Below are 27069 nucleotides of genomic sequence, written 5' to 3' on the forward strand. Positions count from 1 at the left end.
CCCACAAAGATGGACACACACTGGACTTGGTTTTCTGTCAGGGATGGGAGGAAGGTGGCAGTGTGGAGGAGCTTACTATCGCTCCGTTGCCATGGACCGACCATCACCTGATCAGGTTTAGTCTCACTGCACCCCCTAACCTCTGCAGGGGTGGAGGACCTATTAAAATGGTCCGCCCCAGGAGGCTTATGGATCCAGATGGATTCCTGACAGCTCTTGGGGAGTTTCCCACCTCCTCAGTAGGTGATCCTGTTGATGCTCTGGCCTCTCTCTGGAATGGGACTAGGGCAATAGACACGATCGCTCTGGAATGTCCCATCTCGAGTAACTGAGCTAAACCCTCTCCTTGGTTCACTGAGGAGCTGGCAGCGATGAAGCGAAAGAAGAGGGGACTATTGGGCGCGTGGCACTCAGAGCCAAGCGAGTCAAACTGTGTTCCTATCTTAGGGCATATGCCGCAGCAATAGATGCTGCAAATAATGTTTTCCTTGCAGCTAAGAACCGCAAAGAACCGTTCGGCTGAGCTGTTTCAAGTTGTCAGAGGTTTCTTATATCCCGTCCCCCAAGACGGGATCCATGACAACTCGGCAGCCCACTGTGAAGCATTTGCTCCGTTCTTTGCAGACAAAGTCGCTTTGATCCGCTCTGACCTGGACGCCATATTAACGGCAGTCTCTGAGGATGTAGCAATAACACCTGCTTGTCCAGTTTTGATGGAGTCATTTCAATTGGTTGAGCTTGGGGATGTGGACAAGATCCTTGGAGAAATGAGACCAACCACATACCCCTGCCCATCCTGGCTGCTGAGAGAAGCCAGAGGGTGTTTGGCCGAGTGGGTGAAGGTGGTGGTGAATGCCTCCCTTAGGGAGGGCAAAATTCCAGCGAGCCTAAAGACGGCTGTGAACAAAACGCTGTTGAAAAAGCCATCACTGGATCCCACTCAATTCGGAAACTTTCGGCCCATTTCCAATCTCCCCTGTTTGGGCACAGTCATGTGCTGGCTTTAGCCTATAAAGCACGAAACGGTTCCAGCCCAGCTTACCTGTCCAAACGTGTCTCCCGCTATGACCCATCGCGGAATCTAAGATCTTCCAGGGAGGCCCTGCTCTCGCTCTCGCCAGCCTCACAAGTGCGGCTGGCGGGGACGAGGGACAGAGCCTTTTCAGTGGTGGCCCCCCCATCTATGGAACACCCTCCCAAATGAAATTAGACAGGCTCCCTCACTCCTGTCTTTTTGAAAAAGAACAAAAACGTGGTTATGGGACTAGGCCTTTGAACAAGAGTAGCAGTAGAAATGAGATACGATAATTATACGACTCACTGATTGCCCTACTTGGACTTGAAATGTGCCTGAATGTATATTTATGTGTATAACTATGTAGGTTTTTAAATTTAAGCTCTCAATTTTAATGTAAGTTTTTAATTTAAATGGATTTTTAAACATGATATAAATTGTTTTGATATATATGTTCATGTTGTAAGCCGCCCTGAGTCCCCTGAGGGGTGAGAAGGGTGGGGTAGAAATGATGTAATAAATAAATAAATAAATGAGTTCAGTCACTTGAAAGAGTCCGACAAGAGCAGCCCAAGCAATTGTCACTATTTAAAAAGTCATCAGATACACAGCAATATTGGTGGCTAGGAGTTACTGGACACTTTCATCAAGTTTCTGATCTGGATGTATCTTCTTATGGGCCACAGGCAAAATCATGACAGTGGTGATGATGGTGAGGAGGGCATCGCTGTAGGCCAGGGCCCAGGGCCGGGAAGGAGGTGACAGGGCAGGAGTACACAATCATTAGTAAGTAACAAAATTAATGAGGTCTGTGACAAAAATACTTTTGAGAAATATGGCTATACACAGAAAGCAAAAATAGTGTCAGATGAGTTCAGTGGAAGGGAAAACATATGATTTGTGGATCTGCTGATGACACTTGACAAGATGAAAAGGTTATACAATGGCATGTTTTAAAATGTATTCCTGGGGTACCTGGCAGTATAATGAGCATGTCTTTACAGAACTATCTGCAAGCCAATTAAAAACCATAAGTAATTGGATTTTAATAAAATGACATCCTCTTTAAGACAAAAATGTCTATGGCAAAAGTTTGTTATCCCTCCCACCCTTTGGAGTAGAAATGAAGACAATTGGCTGTTTTATCCCACCTTACAGGTGGAATGGTGATGTTATCTTTATGAGGATGGTGCCTGTTTCTATATGATGTTTCAGTATTACCTTCCAGCATGTATTTGTCTAGTTGCCATATTTAATAATGTAAGAATCTTGGGGAAAGTTTTCGAAATTGGTTGAAGATCTGTGACATCATCATATGTTACAAGTTGTGAGTGGGATTTTATCCATGATTGTATTCTGCATAATATTCTGCATAATGGAACTGGGTCCAGACTTGCATTTTGAAGCTGGGCATGTTATCCGTACAAGGAACGATAGTTTGTATACCAAGGCAAAGTATCACCTCCACTCTATTTTAAAGATAAATTCTGTGTAATTTTCAAAATTCTGATCTTTAAAACAATACTAACAAGTTAGAGATAAAAATGTGAAAACTATCTGAAACAAATTTTCAGTTACCACTAGAATGTTACCAGGGAGGAAATCCAGTGAAGTTTAAGAACTCAAAACATTGCTACATTTTTTGTAATCTTTTGTTTGGCCTAACAAAGTTACTGCCCTGTTAAATGTTCCTCTCCCTAGGTACCTTCCCATATAGTAGGTGTCACCATGTGAAAGTCATGTTCTGCTTTAATAATCTTTGCATTATAAATATCGAGAGAGTCAAATCAGTAGCACCAGGACCTCTACAACTGGTTGAACAAAAGTTGTAATAACTTTATCTACATTTACTCTCCTTGGCTAATTATGGGCTTCACTGACAGGTGTTTCAGTGATATGAAACGTAGTTTCTTCTTTTCTTAATTTTTCAGCTATGCTCTCAGTTAAATCTGGCATTAAGATAATTACATGCTTCTTTTAAATATTTAATGTGCTCCAACTTGTCTTCATAAAAGTGAACTGCTGTTTAGTTCATCAACATCCATTGCACCAAATATTTTATTAATATTTCAATTTACTTACACAAGAAAACACGCCGTTGGATTATATTCTTTTTTCCCCTCCTGTCCTTGCTCCTTTGTGCAGATGGGAGTAAAATCTGCTATCTTCCATACATGTCATTCTTCTTCTTTATACTGTAAGGTATGAAGTGTATCAGTTACAGATTAATACCTCACTACAAAATGAGATTCACCTGATAAGCATGACTTCATCTTGTATCCTAACTATGAATCTGCCAAACCATGAAATTGCAGAATTTTCTAGAATCTGTATTTCCTCTCTTTCCCACTGTGGAAATTGCAGTGGGGATGAGTTTTCTTCCTGTGAGAGTGTCACCCTCCTTTGCTGGTAGATTTTCAGTAACACAGTTCCTGTTTTACAATGACATTGGCAATGTCATGCACGAATCCTAGTTTTCCGTACCTTGTTAGCACACCTGGGAATTAATTGCTCTCTGTATTTTCCCCTTTCTATTAAACCCTAATTAGTGTCGGATAAATTTGGAATGATCAGAAAAAATCTTACTCACTCAGCATGTTGTTAACTTGCAAAGGATTACATACTGTAATATTCTAAAGAGATCTTTGTATTACTTACAGTGACAATGATATATTTTTTATTTCTGTTAATGTGATGTATCACAAATGAAGAGAGTGATATTATACACTAAAAGTGAAGTCAAATAAACCAAACACAATTTAGCAACAATACATATATAGGCTATAAACCTGGGTGACAATACATTTTCTTGAAACATTTTGATTGGTTGGTGGACTTAATTGTTATATCTCTTAGATTTTCTACTTGTAACCTCTGTTTTTAATTGGTGGAAGGAGATAATGTATGTGATTGAGTTATTGTATATACTTCCATGTAGCACATTTCTATATTTTTGGAAAAAAACTAAATGTACTCAGCATTCCTACCACATGGTAGCCCTAAAATTACCTGTCATCATCATAAGCTATCACTCGTGTCTGAGTATGATTGTCTTCCAATGGTAGAGTCTTGGTGTTGAGTCCGTAAGTGAGTGTAGAGACCTATTTTGGAACTGCATGGTCTTTCATAATGAGGACATATGTTTTCAGATGGAAGGTAGTCCCGACAAGGGTTTGCATAGCATGCCTTTCTCTTGGCATCTTTCTCCCTTTTGCCCTCTAATCGTGTCTCTTCAAAATCTACAGCACTGTTGGCAACAACTGACCTCTAGTTAGAACGTTCGAGGGCCAGGACTTCCCAGTTCTCAGTATTTGTTCCATGTTTTTTAAGATTAGCTTTAAGCCCATAAAACCATCTTTAAATATCTATTTCTTCTAAATCTTCTATTTCTTTGTCTGCTTTTTTCTTGATAATTCTACATTTGTTATTGCCAACTTCCATGTTTTGGTTTTAATTATAATCTTCCGTTTAAAGGTTGAAAAATACATTGGTTGAACTCCCACATCCATACCAATAGATATGGTAACTCTGGCCATCCAGTTCCACTGGGCTGCTACTTGTGAAAGGCATTACGCCAGGAGTGAATTTACGCCCATTGTTTAGGTGAGGGCACTTGTTACCATGTTTGGTTGCATGTCTGAAGCTGGGAAAAAGTCACATCAGCTGCTTTCCTAGATCTGCAGCATGTACACTCGAGATCTTGTAAGATGATGGCTGCTGTTTCTCCCAGCTACAGCTGGATCTTCCCCTATGGAATTGCTCTACCCAAGCTTCCTCTGCCCACTTATATGACCAAAGGGAGGCCTTTCGTCCATTTGAAGCAGCCTTATTTGACAGAGAGGTGGGAAGTAATTGAGATCTCCCTTTACAATGATATCCTCTTTTACAGTTTACTTATAAAGATTTACAGATTTATATGTCATGAAGATGTAGTGCTCTGAGTGTTGGACACTCAACACTGGGAGACCAGTATTTAAATCCTCACTCAGTTGTGAAAACTTACCGGTGACCCTGGACAAGGCAAACTCTCTCAGCCACAGAAAAAGCAAAGGTGAACCCCCTTTGAACAAATTCTGCCAAGAAAACCCCTTGATAGATTCACCTCGGGGTCACCATAGGTCACAAATGACTTAAAAACATACAGCAACAACTATTGCACAATTAATTCTCAGCAAAATCACATACTAAAATCTACTGAACTTATTTACAGGAAGAACTCAACACTTTGTGAGTAGCAGTATTTATCACAAAATGTTGGTTTAAGGGTATGTGATAGGTTACCATGTAATTCAGTGATCTCAGTCTTCATAAATGACATATTAAATCTGAATGATAGCATTAATTAAGGATAGGATATTTGGAATATAAAGTTTGAAGAAGCTTTGGAATGAGTGTAAATGAGATGTTGAGCATGCTTTTGATTACAAAATTACTGAATATTTGTAGTATGGAAATTAATACCTGCAGTGAAAAATGATGCACTTCAACCTAGATTGGAAGAAAACTTCATCAAAGTATTATTTTTTAAAATGCAAATGCAGTCTTTTTTCTGGTACATGCCTTTTAAAAGGATGAAACTCTTTAGCAACATTTCAGAGCCCTCTCATGGCTACCTGCTAAATTGGAAAATTGCTGCTAACTTAGAAGTCATTGTTAAACAATTACTGTATTTCTTCAATTGTTAAGGCGCACCCTAGTTTCAGTACCACCACTACATAAAATACACCTGCAATTCTAAGACACACCCCATCTTTAGAAATGTTTCTATAGGAAAAAGTGCATTTTAGAATTGAAGAAATACAGTATGTTTAATCTAACACAGTATCCCTAAACATTGCATCTACATTGACACCCAAATGGTTGTGATAGCTGTGGACTCACATTGTGAAATAAGTTCATGGAAGATGTTTGTGATTGTGTTGTGATTTGACCTCAATTGAAATCTTTTGTTCAGCTATGTAGGACTTAAGTGTATTCCACAGCAATAATGCAGTTACTGGTACTGAATACATACCAGCATGAGCTTTTACTTACTTACTTAGGCGATCCCTCGTAGGTCAAGGATGATGGTCCTCCATTTGTGGGGTCTTGGGGGTGTGTCCATAGGTGGCTGAAGAGACCTATTCTTGACCCGCACACTCTCCTGCAGTGAGGACATTGGTTTCAAGGCGGAAGGCGGTCCCAGTCAGGGTTGGCTTGACGCTCCTTCCTCTTGGCATGTTTCTCCCTTAAGCCCTCCATTCGTGCTTCTTCGAACTCCGCAGCACTGCTGTTCACAGCTGACCTCCAGTTAGAGTGCTCAAGGGCCAGGGCTTCCCAATTCTCAGTGTCTATGCCACAGTTTTTAAGGTTAGATTTAAGCCCATCTTTTCCTGCCCACCAACACTCCATTTTCCATTCTTGAGTTGGGAGTAGAGTAGCTGCTTTGGGAGATGGTGATCGGGCATTGGGATAATGTGGCCAGTCCAGCGGAGTTGATGGCGTACAAGCATCACTTCAGTGCTTGGTGGTCTTTGCTTCTTTCAGCACTCTGATATTTGTCCGCCTGTCTTCCCAAGAGATTTGCAGGATTTTTTTGAGGCAAGGTTGATGGAAACGCTCCAGGAGTTGAGTGTGACGTCTGTAGACTGTCCACGTTTCACAGGTGTAGAGCAGGGTTGGGTGGACAATGGCTTTATAAACAAGCACCTTGGTATCTCTACAGATGTCCCGATCATCAAACACTCTCTGTTTCATTTGGAAAAATGCTGCACTCGCAGAAGTCAGGCGGTGTTGTATTTCGGTGTGGATTTTGACTTTTGTGGAGAGGTGGCTGCCAAGGTAGCGGAAATGATCAACGTTTTCTAATGTTACACCATTAAGCTGTATTCCTGGCATTGCAGAGGGGTTAGCTGGTGCCTGTTGGAAGAGCACTTTGGTTTTCTCGATGTTCAATGAGAGGCCGAGCTTCTCGTATGATTCTGCAAAGGTGTTTAGAGTCGCTTGTAGGTCTTCTTCTGAATGCGCACAGACTATGTTGTCATTGGCATATTGGAGTTCTATAATAGATGTTGTGGTGACCTTGGTTTTGGCTTTCAGTCTGCTGAGGTTAAATATCTTGCCATCTGTCTGATACATGATTTCCACTCTGGTGGGAAGCTTCCCATTAACAAGTGAAGTATCATAGCCATGAAGATGAAAAATAAGGTAGGGGCAATAACACGTCCCTGCTTGACACCCGATTCCACCTTTAATGGGTCACTTTGGGAGCCGTTGCTGTCCAAGACTGTTGCCATCATGTCATCATGGAGGAGCCGAAAGATGTTCACAAATTTGTAGGGCACCTGATTTTTTGGAGGATGGTCCAGAGAGTGCTGCGATTCACTATGTCAACTGCCTTTGCAAGGTCAATGAATGTTTTAAGGATGTTTTAATGATGTTTTTAAAGATGTTTTAAGATGTTTTTAAATTGTTAGATTTTAGCCTGTTCTTGTAAGCCGCCCCGAGCCCTAGGGGAGTGGCAGCATATAAGTTTGAACAATAAATAAATAAATAAATACATGTATGTACAGAGGTTGATTTTATTCCCTGCATTTTTCTTGGAGCTGTCGAGCAGTGAAGATCATGTCCACTGTTCCTCTGGAGGGGTGGAAGCCATTCTGGGATTCTGGGAGGGTGTCTTCTGAGACAGGAAGAAGGCGGTTTGCAAGGATTCTTGTGAGGATTTTCCCAGCAGAGGTTAGAAGGGAGATACCGTGGTAGTTTCCACAGTCTGTTCTATCCCCTCTCTTGAAAAGGGTGATGATGGTGGCATCCTTGAAGTCAGCTGGGATTTTCTCAGTCACCCACACTTTTTCAATGAGCTGGTGGAGTTGTTGTATCAGCTCAGGTCCACCCTCTTTGAAGATTTCAGCAGGGATCCCATCAGGTCCTCTGGCTTTGTTATTTTTGTGTTGGCTGATGGCATTGCTGACTTCTTTCAGACAAGGCAGTGCTGCAAGCTCATCTCTGGTTTTTTGTTGTGGGATTGTGAGAGGGCCTCTTTGGCCACATTGGAGCTGTGATTCAAAAGGTTCTGGTAGTGCTCTTTGCAATATAGTGCAATTGAGGTTTTGTCCTTCAGGAGTTTGGTTTCATCTGATGAGCGTAGAGGCTGTATGCCATGGTTTCGTGGTCCATAGATTATCTTTGTGGCTTTGAAAAATCTCTGAGCATCATGGGTGTCTGCAAAGTGTTGGATTTCTTCAGCCTTCTTTGTCCACCAGATGTTCTTGAGTTCTCTGGTCCTTCTTTGGACCTCAGCTTTTGCACTAGCATAGATCGTTTTCTTAGCAGCACAGTTGGTGTCTCTCTGCCATGTTTGGAAGGCTTTCCTTTTGTTATCAATTAACTGTTGGATCTCTTTGTCATTATTGTCAAATCAGTCTTGATGTTTCTTAGTTTGATATCCAATGGTTTCTTCACAGGCTGTGATGATGGAGGTCTTTAGTTTGTTCCAGTATTTCTCAACGTTTTCGGGGTGTTCTATGGGTAGATGATCCTTGAGTGTTGTTTGGAGAAGGGCTCATTTGGAAGGCTCCTGAAGGGCTTGGGTGTTCATTTTACGCCTTATTTTTCTTTCTTGGAGTCTGCGTTTGGGGGCGATCTTGATAGCCATCATGGATCGGATTAACCTGTGGTCCGTCCAGCAGTCATCAGTACCTGTCATGGCTTTTGTGAGAAGCACATCACAGCGGTCTCTGGCATGTGTAATTACATAGTCCAAGAGGTGCCAATACTTTCACCGGGGGTGCTCCCATGATGTCTTGGGCTTGTTTTTCTGGCGGAAGAGCGTGTTGGTGATGACAAGGTTGTGCTCTCTGCATTTGGTGAGAAGCAAGATGCCATTCGAGTTGCTGTTTCCGACCCCGTCTTTTCCTATGATCCCTGGCCACAGGTCGGAGTCTCGTCCGACTCTTGCATTAAAATCCCCCAGGAGGATGATTTTGTCCTCCTTAGGTATCTCCGATAGGACGGTGTCCAGCTGACAATAAAAATTTTCCTTGATTTCTTCGTCAGCATCTAGTGTTGGTGCATAGGCACTTATGATGGTTGCCTGCTGGTTTTTGGCAAGGTTAATTCGGAGGGCTGAGAGTTGTTCATTAATGCCAATGGGTGCTGCAGTCAGGTGCTTCACCAGGTCATTTGATAGCAAAGCCAACTCAGTGTATTCTTCGCTCTTCTTCAGGCAATCCCTTACAGAAGAAGGTGTAACCATCTTTTTCTTCCTTCGGCTGACCCTCTCCTGCTCTCTGGGTCTCCTGAAGTGCTACTATGTCAATGTTAAAGCGTTCCAGTTCTCTTGCAATGATAGCAGTCCTGTGTTTGGGGCATTCACTGTCAGTGTTATCTGACAGTGTCCGTATGTTCCATGTTCCAAAGTTCATTTTTCTTTTTTTGGCCACAGAGTGGTGACCCCTCTGGATGTGGGCAGTCCAGTCAGGGTAGGAGAGGCAGACTATGTTTAGGGCACCTTTTCTAGCCCCTTCCCTGTGTGGGATGAGCAGAGTGGATCCTAAAAAGAGCTGCTCAGTCATGGATACAGCTGCCAGACTACTCAACTGCCTCGGACCTTGAGGTAGAACGACTGAGTCCATATCCACTGCCCATGTGCCAGTCTGTGACTAGAGGCTTCCAGATTTCACAGTCCTGCCCCCGTCACCATGGGACTTTTGTTGGTTTGTTTTTATTTTTCTTGGAAGATGCCTGTGCATGATTTTTTTTAATGTGTAGAGGTCGGTGCACGGCTGGTCAACACACAGTCTTCACAGGTGAGGTCCCAGCAGTGGTGTGGTTAACACGACGATGGTGGCTTCTCAGTCTGTTGCAGCCTTCTTCTGCCTTCACAGCCGTTGTAACATGTATCATGTTATCCTCCGCCTGCTCTGCCATTGAGGTCTTTGGGTCTTCGGATTGTGCTTAGTCTGGATCCTCCCCTGTGGCCCCTCCTGGGAGTGCATGACTCCAGTGGTTCTGCCCGCAGGTTCATTGGAACACGCAAACCCCCTCACCACGGCAAGCTGACAATCCAGCATGAGCACTCTCATTACAATAACTTTCTCCATTTTTACAATTGCAACAATTTGTTGTTCCAAAGTGTTGTGATCCAACGTATTTCCACTTTATCCTCTTTACTCCACCTTTCTGCACTTCCTTTGCTTTGTAATTTTTATTATTATTATTTTAATGAAGTTTTGCAGTTCCAGCAATGGTTAATTTTTTAAAATAAAACATTGTAAATTATAAAATAAACACCTCTAGAGAACTGATTTATGTGAGAGAGGAAAAGAATCCCATCCCCTTATATCATGCTGACAGAAGAAGAATGGATCTATTGCACAAGGAAGGTAACAGGAACATTGCTGAATTGGCAGATATCAATGGGGTTTGTCCATGAATAGCAAAGGAAAGGTAACTGTGTTGAGGAGGCCAACAGCTGTGGGATGTGCATGGTCTCATGCAGTAGGGCGCATCATCTGTTTCAATGCCATGTGATAAAGTCTGTCGTGTGATAAAGCCCATTTTCAACATAAAGCCAGAAGGATTGGTGTCAGTAACCAACACTTTTGAAAACTTACTAAAGCCCATAAAGTAGTGGTTGTTAAGATTGCACTTCAGTTTTCTCACAGTGCAGTGTCTGGAATCTCTGTTATTCCAGAATACTGTAACATTTTATATTATTTTATATATTATATAATATTGTTGTAGCCAATAGATTTGAGAAAATCTGTGAGTTTCAATTTAGATGTGTTTCTCAAAATTCTACCTTTCTTGCCTTTCTAGTTATCTGTCACGCCATGTTACAAGACTTTCTTCCCAATGCATTGAAATTTGCACAGATTTTCAACAACTTTTTCTAATTTATATATTTATTTGCACACGTTGCCTAATTTATGTATCTTTCCTCGTTGAGTAAAGGATGTTCTTTGCTATTTTTCCTAATTATGCACATTTTATCTGTTTGCATTTTGAAATATGCACATTTTTGATTTCATTTGATTTAAACCATGATTTAAATTGCTTCTCTGAAGAACTCAATTTTAGTTATTTAAATCAGATTTTAAAACACTATTGATAAGGTTTTAGTTTAATCATCATTTTAAGTAGAAATACATTATTGTTCAATATAACCTTAATGTGTATTCATAAATACAGATTTCATTAGAAGTTAGGTATATACTGATTACTCTGAATTTTTCAAACTGATTTCACTTTATCAAAAATTAGATCCCTGCATTTTTATCCAGATTACATCACATCTACTCAATTTTCCCAGATTTTCTGTTCATCTACCTTTTTTGAATTTTTGCATTCAGAGAAAGTGGCTGTCTCCCATATACATATTCATGAATATATCAAAATAGTATTCATGATGATCTCTCTGACTGTTTTAAGAAAATTTTGAAATTTCATTTAATTAAAATTTAATCAAAATTGTATGATTTAAATTTAAAATATCCTATTTTCATAATCTATCAGACATCTTGCAGGTACATATTCATAATCTAAAGTTATGGATCTGTAACTGCTCCATATTTAGTTATTGTACATATTCATGATTATGGCACTATTGCCAAGATTTGTAAATACCCCATGAATTTAATTTAAACTATTTCAAGCTATGGAAGGTCTTTCCTGGAAACAGAGGGTGGCATCTATACTGCCACAAAGTCTGGTGTAGGAAACACATTCGCCTATGTGTCCAAACATGGCAGTGCATGTGAGCTAGTCAAAACTACGGTTAGGTGGATCTGTAATTGTCTAAGTAAATGAACCCAAAGGATATTCACCAATGCGTCTTCTTCATCCTGGAAATAAGTGACAAGTGGAGTGCGTTTCGTCCTGGGCCCGGTTCTGTTCAATATTTTTATTAATGACTTAGATGAAGAGTTAGAAGGCATGATCATCAAGTTTGCAGATGACACCAAATTGGGAGGGATAGCTAATACTCCAGAAGACAGGAACCAGGCATGTAGCCGGAGGGGGGTTGAGGGGCTTCAGCCCTCCCCCAAATTATCAGAGTGGTCCACGAGAAGGCTTTACATTTATTGTTTAAACTGTTACGTTTATTCATATCATGATCTGATCACCATTCTCAATATATCCCATATACATGTGGGTATTGGGATAACGATAAAAAAGGTTTGCTAGGGTAGATTTCCTGCTTTGCGGATGAGGGTTGGACTGGATGGCCCATGAGGTCTCTTCCACCTCTTTGATTCTATGATTTTATGGTGGCATAAAGTGGCCTCATGTAAACAAAACGTGGCATGAAATTGGCTTTTTAATGCCAGCTCCAGTCACATTTTGTGTCTGTACGGAAGGGCCTGGCGAGGCATCAGAATGGCATTTCCAACTTTCTCTCTCTCATCCACAAGCAAAGAAGGGTATGCCAATCAGAAGCAGGACCCCGTTAAAATTCATTGTCACTGGAGAGAGAGCACTGGCAGCTGGATGCTGGAAACATCCAAACTGCAGCCTACACAGAACCACCTCATTTGACAGGACTTGCATGATTGTAACCAAAAGCAAAGCTACAATCAATATACAGTAGAGTCTCACTTATCCAACATTTGCTTATCCAACGTTCTGGATTATCCAACGCATTTTTGTAGTCAATGTTTTCAATACATCGTGATATTTTGGTGCTAAATTTGTAAATACAGTAATTACTATGTAGCATTACTGCATATTGAACTACTTTTTCTGTCAAATTTGTGGTATAACATGATGTTTTGGTGCTTAATTTGTAAAATCATAACCTAATTTGATGTTTAATAGGCTTCTCCTTAATCTCTCCTTTTCCAACATATTCGCTTATCCAACGTTCTCCTGGCCCGTTTATGTTGGATTAGTGAGACTCTACTGTAGTTGTAATGTATCTTTTTCTACATTGTGTCTTTTTCTACACTGCTCATATTTTTTGATTCCCAGAGTCTACATTTAAAAAAAAAATCTCAAAGCATATGAAAGAGATAAATCCTTTCCAGAAACCATCAATTGCCATGGATTGAGTAGATCACCTAACAGAGCTCTTCGTCTCATCATAATCTCATTAATAAAACAGACCTCATTATAAAACTTCCTTTTTCTGAAGTCCAGTCACCACCAGAACAGACCCTTATTGCTTGTAGTGACTGCTGGCCTTTAATGTAAATTCACAGCTGAATTTTCAAGACCCTGAAACAAAAACAAAAAAAAGAGGATTTGCTGGCAAATGTAATGCGCAAAGGTAAAGAATAGGAAGAGGGTACAAGAAGGAATGGGAGAAAGGAGCCTTGAAAGAATAGGCAGAGAGGGAAAGATAATAGAAAGAAGGTACAAGAAGAGGAGAAAGGAGCTGAAAAGGCAGAGAGAAGGAAAGTAGAAGGGAGTTCTGCAGTGGTGGATCCAAGGCCAGCTGCATTGAGGGGAAGGCCATGGCAAAAGAGACCTCCTTTGCCTCCCCCTTCCCCTCCCTCTGCTTAAGGGCCTGCGACTGGTGAGGCAGCAGCCCTGTCAAGCCAAAGAGGAAGATGCAAAGGCGGCCACAGTGCCTTCACCAGCCGTTCACTGTATGCCCCAGGAGCCTGGGGCCACTCGCTGCTTTGCTGGCTTGCCCCTTTGCCAGCCACTTTGCCGGCTCCCCTCTTCACTGGCCACTTTGCCAGCTCACTGCAAGCCCCAGTAGCCAAGGAGGCCACTCCTCCTCCACGGCCACCTTCGGCTCTTCCTCCTTGGTCCCTGAGGCCTGCGATGAGTGTCTAGTGAGGAAACCGGCCCTGGCGAGGTGATGGCCCCAGAAATTCAAAGAGTATTGTGTGAATCTAATGCACACCCCAATTTTGGCAGGGTCATTTAGCCAAAAAGCTGTTCATTAGAATCACATAAATACGGTATATGCTTGATTCCATATACTCTTCAGTGATACTTCCTTAGGATGGTCTTTAAGCTATGACTGAACTTAATTTTGATCAAGAATATTTATTTATTTATTTATTTATTCTTTATTATGATCTAGAGATGATTTCTTTATCAAGAACCTAACAATGTTAAGTGTTCTGTGAAAAAGGGAAGGCAAATACACGAGAAAGAGAAATGACAGTGAAAACCAAGTTAGCTAGTAAACACCAGTGGACTCCATTCATATCAAGATCTTGTGAGACTTTTTTTTCATTTTGCAATCTAGAATTAATGTTTGTTGCAGGGTTGGGGTGCGGGAGATTTCAAGTTTCTTATAATATCTTTCTAAGGGGCTTTAAGACATTTTGCTCTAAGACATACAATTGAAATTTTCTTAGAGATGTAGTTAAATTTCAATGTGGAATTAGTTCTTATTTTCATTGTTATCATGGTTTAATATTGCAGAACAATGTGGAAATAAGTATCCTCATATTATTCAGCTCTCCTATATTTAGTGCATTTGTTTAAAAATCAAGCAAACAAATTGGTCACTTAGAATAACTGGAATAGGTCTCTTCACAGCTGTATACAATATTTACAAATAAATATTTGTGTTTAGCATCTTGGAAACTTTCCAGAAAGAGAAAATTATCCATTTCAAGTAATAAGACCCTATTTCAGCTTTCTATTTCTTACCATTTTTATCTAACAAAATTACATGTCACAGCATTTTTTTTTTAAAACGCAATGCAGACAATCCAGAAAGAAGAAAAATAGAGGATCAGAAAATAAGAACCATCAAATTATATTAACTAAAAGATGGTAGGATATAATATTAGATTGCATTTTGCTTCATTGCAGTGAAAGTAAATAGCATTAGATGCAACTTACATGCAACTTATACCCTATGTCACCTGGCTATTTAAACCACCATTTAACCCAATATATATAGAATCATAGAATAGAATCATAGAATCATAGAATAGTAGAGTTGGAAGAGACCTCATGGGCCATCCAGTCCAACCCCCCGCTAAGAAGCAGGAAATCGCATTCAAAGCACCCCCGACAGATGGCCATCCAGCCTCTGCTTAAAAGCCTCCAAAGAAGGAGCCTCCACCACAGCCCAGGGCAGAGAGTTCCACTGTCGAACAGTTCTCACAGTCAGGAAGTTCTTCCTGATGTTCAGGTGGAATCTCCTTTCTTGTAGTTTGAAGCCATTGTTCCGTGTCCTAGTCTGCAGGGCAGCAGAAAACAAGCTTGCTCCCTCCTCCCTATGACTTCCCCTCACATATTTGTACATGGCTATCATGTCTCCTCTCAGCCTTCTCTTTTGCAGGCTAAACATGCCCAGCTCTCTAAGCCGCTCCTCATAGGGCTTGTTCTCCAGACCTTTGATCTACTCTTGATATACTCTTGATTATACAAATAAGGAGTTTTATTCATTAAACAACTGATTTTGCATAGATTTCAGCCTGGTCTTGTGGATAAATGATGTACTATGTGCACATCTAAGATTTCTTATATGCATACTGGAGTATTTATAATTCAGAACACACATTCACAATGGTTTAACAATCTGCTAATTGACTAACTCAGCTGGATAAATCCTTTAAAACAGTAACACTAGGATTTCCTAAAGTGCTTGCTAGTAGTTTAATTCTCTTCTTAAGGAATTTGAGTATATTGTATTTTAATAATATAGCTTTAAGAGTAGGGATGGTCAGTGGATAACTGCTGTTCTCTCTTAATCTCAGTGCTGTATCCAATTTTAATAATGTGATACCAATTGTCTAAAATTTAGTTCTCATGAGATCAGTCTTGCTATGCCAGTCTATTGATGTAGAGGTACTTTTTTATATCTAAGCCATGATGGAGATGGAATTAATGGGACATGAGCAGTTGTATTCTCTGTTGCTCAATTTAAGTTATGGAACTTTACATCCTGGGAGACTTATTTGGTTTCTCTTTTATAGTGTTTTGTCATGCAGCAGAATCTTGTTTTGCAAGATGTAGCTATGGCTTTAAAAGTGGATTGGATAGATTTGTTGAAGACAGAAGCTTTGGTGTCTATTAGGATATATATACTGGTTCACTCCTTGATGTTAAAAGCAATGGCATCTGCACAATAATTAGACATTTTAGTCACCATCCAGTCTTCATTTAAAAAGAGAATCTACCTTCCAACACAGTATATTTTAGTGTCATACATATCTCCCTTTTCTTTTTCTTTGAATCCATTTGTTTGATATCATAGAGTTGCACCAACTCTCTGGTGTAGCAGAAAACACCATGTGTTGAAATGGGTCATATCATCTCATTGCATGTTATAGCAGCTATTCAGAAAAAAAGTTTGGAATGACAGGTGAATCCTTAAGTTAATATACAAACTTTTTAATGTATGTTTTTATCTGTCCTTTTATCTGCCCAGGCTAATTTTAACAGAGCTAAGCTACAGGTAGCAGAACCAGTCTTGTAGCAGATTGTATAATAGGGTTGCATTACTCAAGCATGTTTTTAATCAGTGTAAAAAAGGGTAGGCAAGTGCCATTTTAAATTTGGGTTTTTTCACTGCAGAAAGTGTCAAATGAATGAAGAATTTTGAAATGTGACTACTTTCTGAGTGTGAGTGCCTGAGAACTGATGAATGGAAACTAAAATGTCAAACTTAATTCTTTTGATTGTATTGTTTGTTTCACATCCTTAATTTTGCTTCTGTAGTGTGTCTGAATGTTTCAAAACATAGTTTGAAAAATTGGTTTTGTAATAAGGTCTGTTTTATTAATGAGATTATAGTGAGACGAAAAGCAATTGATGGTTTCTGGAAAGGATTTATCTCTTTCATATGCTTTGATGGTTTTTTTAATGTATTTGATGCAGTTCTTGACAGTTGATGAGTTCTATAACAATGAAAGGTTTCATAAGCTGTGCATCCAACACTGACCCTTCTTGCTACTATTTTTGATTTCAACTAGATAACCTACCAAATGAGTGGCATCCATACATCCAATTAGACTTGAGAATAGTGCAAAGAATTTAATTTGGGAGAACAGGATGACCAAGCATTACATCAGGGTGGTAATAATTTTATCTCCCCCCCTCCCCCCAAACACACAATAAGGTACAATAAGATAGCCTTTCCTCCCAGAGACAAACATAAAAGTAGAGTCTGGCTCTTTGAAGTTTAGAATAAAACTTAGAGTAGATCTACCAACAGACTCCACTGTTTGATAATCCCGTTCACATATATAAATCCCATCAGGCTCCTCCTAAACAAGCTCCACATCTTGACTCTTCATCCAGTGTTGGGCCCCTATCTTGTTGTACACCTTACAAATGGTGGTTGTAGATAAAGGGCTGCTTGTTTTTTTTTTTTTTAAGGAACCCTTATCTTTTGAAATCAAGAACAGAAGGAGATGCTGACCTTTCCATTTCTGATTTATTTACCTGCTCCTGCTGGTTAAGCCAAAAAGGAATCAATAGGCTGTATGTTCTAACATGTGGTTCACTTATACAATACTAGCTGTGCCCGGCCACGCGTTGCTGTGGCGTTGTCTGGTGGTGTTGGTGAGAACTTGTTGAGGTACTGGTGGTATTGAATGTCTGTTGTATGGTTGTCTTTATGTTTAGTATGCATTTGGTTGTTTGTGTACTGTGAAAGTGGTGAGGGTAGAGGGGGTCTATGTCTATGGGGGTGGGCTGTGGCGCAGGCTGTTGAGCAGCTGCAATAAATCACTCTGACCATGAGGTCATGAGTTCGAGGCCAGCCCGTGGCGGGGTGACCACCCATCAATTAAAAATAAAAAATAGCCCCTGCTCGTTGCTGACCTAGCAACCCGAAAGATAGTTGCATCTATCAAGTAGGGAATAAGGTACCACTTATAAAAGTGGGGAGGCAAGTCTAACTAATTTATGACCTGGAATGAGGAAGTGCCGTCAGAGTGGATGATGAAGCAGCTGCTCCCCCCTGTGGCCAGAATCGAACATCCCCTCAGGAGAAGGTTAAATTGCCTCTGCGTCTGTCTGTCTCGGTCTCTGTTTGATGTGTTTATGGGCATTGAATGTTTGCCCTATGTGTGTATAATGTGATCCGCCCTGAATCCCCTTCGGGGTGAGAAGGGCGGAATATAAATACTGTAAATAAATAAATAAATAAATGTCCCTGTGTAGTATTGTATAGTATTTATACGTTGTCCATGGCCTTTAGGGGTCTCTCCTAACTGTCTGATTCTATTATTCGATTTGTATTATTACTGTGCAGATCTTGGATGGCCATCTGTCAGGAGTGCTTGGTTTGTGTCATCCTGCATGGTAGAAGGAAGTTGAACTGGATGATCCTTAGGGGTCTCTCCTAACCTTATGATTGTATGATCTTCTTCTTCTTCTTCTTCTTCTTCTTCTTCTTATTATTATTATTATTATTATTATTATTATTATTATTATTATTGAGAGGCTGGGTGGCCATCTGTTGGGCATGCATGGATTGTGTTCTCTGTGGCAGAATTGGGCTGGACTGGATTACCACAGTAATTATTTCATATTACAGTAGAATCTCACTTATCCAACATTTGCTTATCCAGTGTTCTGGATTATCCAACGCAGTCTGCCTTTTAGTAGTCAATGTTTTTGTAGTCAATGTTTTAAATTCATTGTGATATTTTGGTGCTAAATTTGTAAATACAGTAATTACAAAATAGCATTACTGAGCATTGAACATTTTTCTGTCAAATTTGTTGTATAATGATGTTTGGTGCTTAATTTGTATAATCATTACCTAATTTGGTGTTTAATCGACTTTTCCGGAATCCCTTCTTATTATCCAACATATTCACTTATCCAACGTTCTGCCGGCCTGTTTATGTTGGATAAGTGAGACTCTACTGTATATTTATAATCTTATATTATCTGCTTAGAACTGGATTATATGAGGCCCCTTGTACACAGCTGTATAAAATGCACACTGAACTGAATTATCTGGCAGTGTGAAGTCAAGACAATCCAGTTCAAAACAGATAATATAAGATTATAAATGGGTAATATAGCTGTGTGGAAGGGCCTTGAGTCTGCACTGCCATATAATCAGTTAAAATCAGATAATCTGTATTTTATAGGCAGTGTGGAAGAGACCTGAGGCCTAACTGTGCCTGTCCCCTGGGCTGAGTAGGTTGCTAGGAGACCAAGTGGGCAGAGTTTAGCCTTGTAACTGGCAGCAATTGGATAAAAAACAATTATTCCTTTCCCTCTAATTAGGACTTTATTTTTCTTTTCTTTTTGTTGTATGAATGTAGAGGCATGGATGAGGGGTTGTGTTGCCAAGTTTAGTGTTTCTGGGATGTGTAGTTTTGTTGTTTTGTCCTAAGCCGAAATTTTTTTATCCTTTTATATATACTGTATATAGATAAGTCTCCATGGAATTTTGGCTGTGACTTCAGCCAGAATGTAAAGTAAATTGTACAGTGTTAGCAAAACAGTACTCAATATATTAATCCACATATTTGGACAGTCCTTTAATTTATCCGCATGTAATTGATAGGCTTCTGAAATTTTTGACTGCTTTATGAATCTGTATATTAAACTGTATATTAAATCTACAGACAGTCCCCAAGTTATAAACATCTGACTTATAAATGACTTTTAGTTAAGAATGGGGGGTGGGATGAGACAATAGAAAGTGAGAGAAATTGACCTCTCAGAAAGGAAACTCACTTCTGTAAGAGTTATCATGGGAAAAAGGCGTTTCCACCAAAGCTTTCTTATCCATTCTTGTTTCTACAACAAGCCAAATTTTTCAAAATCCAATTATCACAAGGACAGAAAGTGAGGTGAAATCTTCAGAACAGGGGCACAGGCAGCAAAACAAACACTACAGAGATGTTAACCCTTCCTTTTGCTATCCAAAGCTAGCTAGCTACACACACACACACACACGTGTGTGTGAGAGTGGCTGGATTTATACTTTAAAAATGTACCAGAAATGGAGGAATAGATCGTGAAAGTGACAGAGGTGGCTGAGATGGACATTCTGACAGGGTATCTCCAGTCAAAAGACCCTTCCGAGTTTAGGAAAGTCTGGGAGCCCTTCAAAAGGTTTTTAGAAGGAAAGACCATTTCAACGTGGGGGTTTCAAATTTGACTATTATAAATTTTAATTTTCACTACTCGTTTAACTTCCTTCTGTTAAAAAAAAAAAAGGTCATGATGAAGAAGAAAAAAGAACTACAGTTCACAATTGCTGGTGGCTTGTGAAAAGGTTGTGAAACTGAGCTTTTTGCTTTTGCTTTTTGGTGTATTTCTTTGCCAAGTACTTTGCATTTTTATATCGCCATTTGTTCAGATTTTTTTTCTTTTTTATATAAATATAGACATTTTAGCACTGTTTTTGGGTTTTGGTTTTCTCTCTCACCCTTTTTGATCCTTTTTAAATCTCAGTTTTCCCACTTTCTATACAATCAAATGTTCTCACTCTTTCAATGTTAATTTACTCTATCTTATAAGGTAAAACTTCAATATATATATATATATAAAGAACAAAAAATGTACCTGTTCCAACTTACACACACCTACAGAACCTATCTCATTCATAACTTGGGGACTGCCTGTATTTATTTTAGGTTTCTTTCTTTTTATGCAATAGATTTGTGATCTAATATTTTCTAACTGAGCTCTGGTTTCCTAATCTTAACCTCTCAGACCACTGTGTCACGCTGGCTTTTGTTTGTGGTAGGTTGTACACTTTCTGATTAATGGTCTTCTTTGAGGGGTGGATGGTAAAAAAAAATACAAAAATGAAATCAATTATTTTGTGTATTTTATACATACTGTTATTGAATGGTAGTTGATTTAGGCGTATCACTCTAAAAGTTGTTGTTCGTTTGTACTCTAGGTCATTTCTTACTTATTGAAACCTAAAGCCAACCCTATCACTGGATTTTCTTGGCAATATTTTATTTTCAGAAGAAGATTGTCTTTGTCTTCATCTCAGCCTGAAGGAATTCAAACCTTGGTCACCAGAGTTGTAGTCCAGTGTTCAGATCACTTCACTACACCATGCTGGCCTTCAGTGATATAAAATGTTGGATGTTATATATCATTAAAATTAAACCATTGGTCTGATGACACTGAAATCGGGGAGGCTGGTTTGAGAGAAAAGGAGGGAACAAACCTGATAGATAGTGAAATATTTCAATCAATGAGCAAAGTGAGTTATTTGTTTAAAAATTGTCCTGAGGGGAAATAGATTTGATTGTTTTCTTCCAGGGAAACAGCAGGGAACAGTCAAGATATTATCCAAAAAGGTCATGGCTGTACATCACAATAATCATGGATAGTATTGAATGTCTGTTGTATGGTTGTCTTTATGTTTAGTATGCATTTGGTTATTTGTGTACTGTGAAAGTGGTGAGGATAGAGGGGGTCTATGTCCCTGTGTAGTATTGTATAAGGAGCCCCGGTGGCGAAATGCGTTAAAGCACTGAGCTGGAGACCAAAAGGTCCCTGGTTCAAACCCCGGGAGCGGCGTGAGCGGCTGCTGTTAGCTCCAGCTCCTGCCAACCTAACAGTTCAAAAACATGCAAATGTGAGTAGATTAATAGGTACCGCTCCGGCGGGAAAGTAAGGGCGCTCCATGCAGTCATGCCGGCCACATGACCTTAGAGGTGTCTACGGACAACACCGACTCTTCAGCTTAGAAATGGAGATGAGCACCAGGCCCCAGAGTCAGACATGACTGGACTTAACGTCAGGGGGAAACCTTTACCTTTACCTTTAGTATTGTATAGTATTTATACGTTGTCCATGTGTTGTGAAAGCTTGGGTTGTGTCCAGCTGCATAGTAGAAAGGGTTGGGCTGGATGGCCCCTAGGAGTCTCTCCAAACTCTTGGATTCTATGCTTTTATTATTATTATTATTATTATTATTATTATCATCATCATCTTCATCATCATTATTATGTAGAGGCTGGATGGCCATCTGTCAGGAGCGCTTGGATTGTGTCCTCCTGCATGGTAGAAGGAAGTTGATCTGGATGACCCTTAGGGGTAACTCCAAACCTTAGGATTGTATGATGTTGTTATTATTATTATTAGTAGTAGTATTAGTATTGAGAGGCTGGGTGGCCATCTGTTGGGAGTGCTTGGATTGTGTCCTCCATGGCAGAGTTGAGTTGGAGTGGATGGCCTTTAGGTGTGTCTCCTAACTGTCTGATGCTATGATTCGATGTGTGTTATTATTGTGCAGATATTGGATGGCCATCTGTCAGGAGTGGTTGGATTGTGTCCTCCTGCATGATATAAGGAAGTTGAACTGGATGATCCTTAGGGGTATCTGCTAACCTTAGGATTCTACAATATTCTTATTCTTATTTTTATTATTATTGAGAGGCTGGGTGGCCATCTGTTGGGCGTGCTTGGATTGTGTCCTCCATGGCAGAATTGGGTTGTTCTGGATTACCACAGTAACTATTTCATATTACAGTAGAATCTCACTTATCCAACATTCGCTTATCCAAAGTTCTGGATTATCCAACGCAGTCTGCCTTTTAGTAGTCTATGTTTTGTAGTCAGTGTTTTAAATTCATTGTGATATTTTGGTGCTAAATTTGTAAATCCAGTAATTACAACATAGCATTACTGAGTATTGAACTACATTTTCTGTCAGATTTGTTGTATAACATGATATTTGGTGCTTAATTTGTATAATCATTACCTAATTTGATGTTTAATAGGCTTTTTCTGAATCTCTTCTTATTATCCAACATATTCACTTATCCAACGTTCTGCCGGCCTGTTTATGTTGGATAAGTGAGACTCTACTGTATATTTATAATCTTATATCTGCTTAGAACTGGATTATATGAGGCCCCTTCTACACAGCTGTATAAAATGCACACTGAAGTGAATTATCTGGCAGTGTGGACTCAAGATAATCCAGTTCAAAGCAGATAATATAAGATTATAAATGGGTTATATAGCTGTGTGGAAGGGCCTTGAGTCTACACTGCCATTTAATTCAGTTAAAATCAGATAATCTATGGAAAATGCCTAAGTGAGGCCTAACTGTGCCTGTCCCGTGAGCTGAGTAGGTTGCTAGGAAACCAAGTGGGCGGAGCTTAGCACTCTAACTGGCAGCAATTGGATAAAAACAATTATTACTCTCTCTCTAATTAGGACTTTATTTTTCTTTTCTTTTTGTTGTATCAACCTAGTGCCGTGGATGATGGGTTGTGTTGTCAAATTTTGAGGTTGGGGGGCCTGTACTTTTGTTGTTTTGTCCACTGCCCTGATGCCATTACTCTTTTATATATATAGATTCTGACGGTGCTTAACAGACCAGTCTCAGGCAAAATTGAGCTTTTGGGAAGCTGATCAAAATTAAATACTATTAGAATTTTGTTTTTCTGGCAAATTTAGAACCTGAATGTATATCCAGCCATTATTCTGCATTCATGTCACTTGCTGACATAGAAATCCATTGGATCATCTTCCTTGCTGGTGAGAGGGCCGCTGTTTACTCCTAATGAAAAATGCACAATTTCCCCAAGTTGTATCTTATTAGGGACCTCATCCCATGCATTCTGGGCTCCGTTTCCATGCCATAAAGAAACAGAGTTCCACAGAGGCCAGTACACGACATAAGGACACTTCCGATTGAACTCTGTAGGACTCTGTTTCTGAAGCACAGAATTCAGAATGTGTTTTCAGGACTTGGGTGCTACCCGACTCCAAACAGCTTAAGGCGGGGGGGGGGGGGGGGACGCAGAAAGGACATAGGATGGCTGGCCATCCCAGAAGAGAGTAGGGAATGAAGTAAGATGGTTCCTTCTGTTTTCCCCCCGCTCGTGGGATGAGGTCCTAGAAAGAGCAAGTATTCATGGGATCATAAAAATAGTAATGCCATAAGGCAAAACTTGGTGAGATATATGACATTTGTCTTAGTACTCAAGTATATTCCACACTCATGTTTTCTGTGAAATCTATTAGTTTCTAAATTCATAAGTTACACAAATGGCCATCTGAGCACATAACTGCATTTGCCATTTCTGAGGAATATGCTCTTTTATGCTACTGTTTAATATATTTTACTGATTAGTGGCAACTTGTAATTATGACACAATATCTTTAAATTAGAGCTTATGTAGTCCTTAACAATATGTTATGGCTCAAAATATTTAATTATTAATCAGGATGATTCATTTTTTATAAGGTTGAAAATTGGTTTTAATCAAATTTATTTTCTGTGAAAAGGGTTCTGTATCATTAACACCATTGCTTACAATCACCGTTGATTTCTCTGCAGAGGGAATTGCTTGTTGTATTCCAAAGCATAAACTGTTTGCATGCTTTAGTCAAAAATACCATGAAACTATGTTTCTCATGTTGAACTAGTATCATCAAAATATCTCTCTCATATTGAACTACTGGAAGATTCACTTTTAATTGTTTAATTGATTTGCCATTAACAAAACATAGATAATTATAGAGAAAAGCCTTAATTGCTTACCAGACCTTTAATTTCACTCTTGTCATCCTAACTGATTTTGTGTGTTGCAAATGTAAAAATGGACTTGTTCGTTTATTTAGAACTAACAATTATAATGGTAAACATTTTTAGAGGACATTATTTTCTTTGACTCACTGGAGTGACTTTTGTTTGCATCCTAGATAATAATAAAGTTGAGGTTCTTATTAGTTATTTATCTCTGTAGACTTAAAGCGGAGAAAGAGTAATTCCTAAATGTTTTAAGCCCTATTACAAAAAAATCTTATTTGAATTTCAGAAAAGATTTATATCATCATAAAATGCCTGCTATGGGAGCATGCCTCTTCACAAAAACATGTATTGTAGTGGGTGTAAAGCAAATGATAAAATACCCATTTCAGAGAAGGTAAATCAGTGTGGCTAAGAGATAAGTGGGTTACCTAATCTTTTGAACTACAGCTGTCGGCAAATGGTCTAGATCTAGAAAATTTCCAGAAAAGAATATTTTTTCCTGTATTGTAATTATGTCTTGTTTAAATAAGTAACCTAGTATTTTGCCTTTGCAACTAAATAAAACATTCCAGAGAAGACTATAAATAAATTTTGGGCATAAATTTCCATGCTATTATCCAGGGACTCAAGGTCAGAGCTTTGCATCTATGAGGCATGTGACTGTTGTAGCAGAATGACTGCAAGTTCAAGAAAGAGAAGAATGCTCTTCATTCTTCACTTCTGCCAAAAAGCCTCCTTGTGTTAAAAGAGCTTATTACAAGCTGTTTTGTACTTGCAAACAGAAACTAAATAGTAACACTTTCATTCAATTTCTTTCCCTTTCCTCCCTGCTCATTACAAGCCAGCAAGATCTATTTTTCTCACTATCCTAAAAAGTGCCTAGGTTAATATCAAGAGCGGGAAAAGATGAAAAAACATGTCTGTGTTTTTTTTAAGGAGATGGTGGTGTGGGAAGCCTTTCATTTCTTCCTGAGTAACATGATGAATTGTGGAATCTCTGATTGAAAATTCTAATCACAGCCTTGCAGTCCTTCAGATCGCAATGTTGACAGTTGATTCACTCCTTTTCATGCCTGCTGCCTTGCTCTGCTTATGGTGTCTCTTATGCATGAATCTATCATTAGCACACAAAGCATGATAGATTGGTTGGGGTACCTCTGTCTTCAGAACCTGGGAAATGCTTCTTTTTTCAGAATCACAGAGCCTGTGTGTTACATCGTCATGAATGAAAGAAGAAAGTAATACAGTATTGGATATGCCCGCTTGCTGCCGCTGTTTTGAGACACAGCACAAAGAGAGAGGGGGAGAAAATGATACATTTTGGGGAATGTAAGTATATGGCCTATTTGACCCTCACTAGCAAACCAGTGCAGAATATCATTGATCACAATCAGTACTTTTTGGCAAATGTATCAAAAAGGTAATGCTCACTCAAAAGCCACATGACAAACAATTTACTTAAACTGCATGTAACACATATTCAGGTCATCTGACTTTCAGAACAGTGTTAAGGTTCCAAACAAATAGGGTTAATTGATTTTGATCTCTGTGGAGATTGTTCACCCACCCAATCTTTGAGCGTCATTTATCTTCAAAGAACAGAACCACCTTCTGCATTTATTGCTGGCTTTACCTTTGCGTGGTTCCCACATGGCATGGCATATTTTGGGGACAAAAGCTGGTGCATTTTGGTTGAGGTGGAAGATCAGTTTCTGAATATTTAGTCAAAACATAGTAAATATGTCATGTTCAAAGACATTGCAGCATTCTACTGCACCATAATAATGTATGAATGAATTTGCCACACTGAGTTGACAGAGTTTGAATGAATATATTTTATAGCTCAGTATGATTCACTTTTAAGTAACTGACTGTTGCTATGCAATAAGAAAAAAGCATTAAAATAAATCTTTGTATCTTTATGAAATAAAAAAAATCTTGATTTGACTTCATTTTACAGCACACTTTTCAAGTATATGAAGTAAAATCCTAGAAATGAGTATCCCAAGTTGTTTCACTATCGCTTATAGTAAAAAGCTATGCAAGTGTGACAGGAAGTAGGAGTTCCACATCTTTGATTTTATTACTGTGAAATCTTATTTTGCCATGTAGAAAACATTGATGTTGTCCTAGAACATGGAAATGAATAATGCAAAGCAGAAATTTAAGTTGTTTGCCCAGATTGAACATTGCTAGAGCAACTGACCTAAATGTTTACTTGCATCTCTTTACAGAATACATAAATCCCGTGTCTTTTAGAATGAAAACTAAGGGGCAAATAGTTATAGTTGTTAGGCTGTCACCAGTAACATATGTTCCCAGTCTGGAAACTGCCCCTATCCCAGATGCCTAACACAGAGATCCCATTCCCTGAATCGCTGGTTTTGTTTTTGGAAACTGCAGAGGTATGAGAACCTTTGGAATTGAGAGAGATTTTACAGAAGACAGATGATCATATGTATTTTTGCTATATCTACAGTTTGCAAAAGTCCAATGTGAAACAAAACAAATTGAGTCCTGGCCTCTAAATCTTTCCTTCTAAAGAAGGAAAGCATCAATGTTGAGTGGATTTTAGAAAAGCCAGTGCTTCCTGTTGTCACTCAAGGTGTCAAGAGTCAGACGCCAATTAGCGAACAAAAATAATTTATTCAGCAGATAAGCCAAAAAG

At 39.3% G+C, this 27069-nt stretch overlaps 1 protein-coding gene across 15 annotated transcripts in view; it reads left to right on the forward strand.

Moving 5' to 3' along the window:
- dab1 (DAB adaptor protein 1) overlaps positions 1-27069 on the forward strand; it is an 861244-nt gene that overhangs the window by 599837 nt on the left and 234338 nt on the right. For 3 of the 15 annotated variants that reach the window (XM_062979587.1, XM_008109378.3, XM_016993206.2), the window contains one exon: positions 25595-25730. The exons of the other annotated variants lie outside the window; for them this stretch is intronic. The gene's annotated coding sequence lies outside the window, so the exon portion shown is untranslated. The remainder of the gene's footprint in view (positions 1-25594; positions 25731-27069) is intronic. 15 annotated transcript variants of the gene reach the window in all.

Source organism: Anolis carolinensis, chromosome 4 (genome assembly GCF_035594765.1).
Source record: "Anolis carolinensis isolate JA03-04 chromosome 4, rAnoCar3.1.pri, whole genome shotgun sequence".
Lineage (NCBI taxonomy): Eukaryota > Metazoa > Chordata > Lepidosauria > Squamata > Dactyloidae > Anolis > Anolis carolinensis.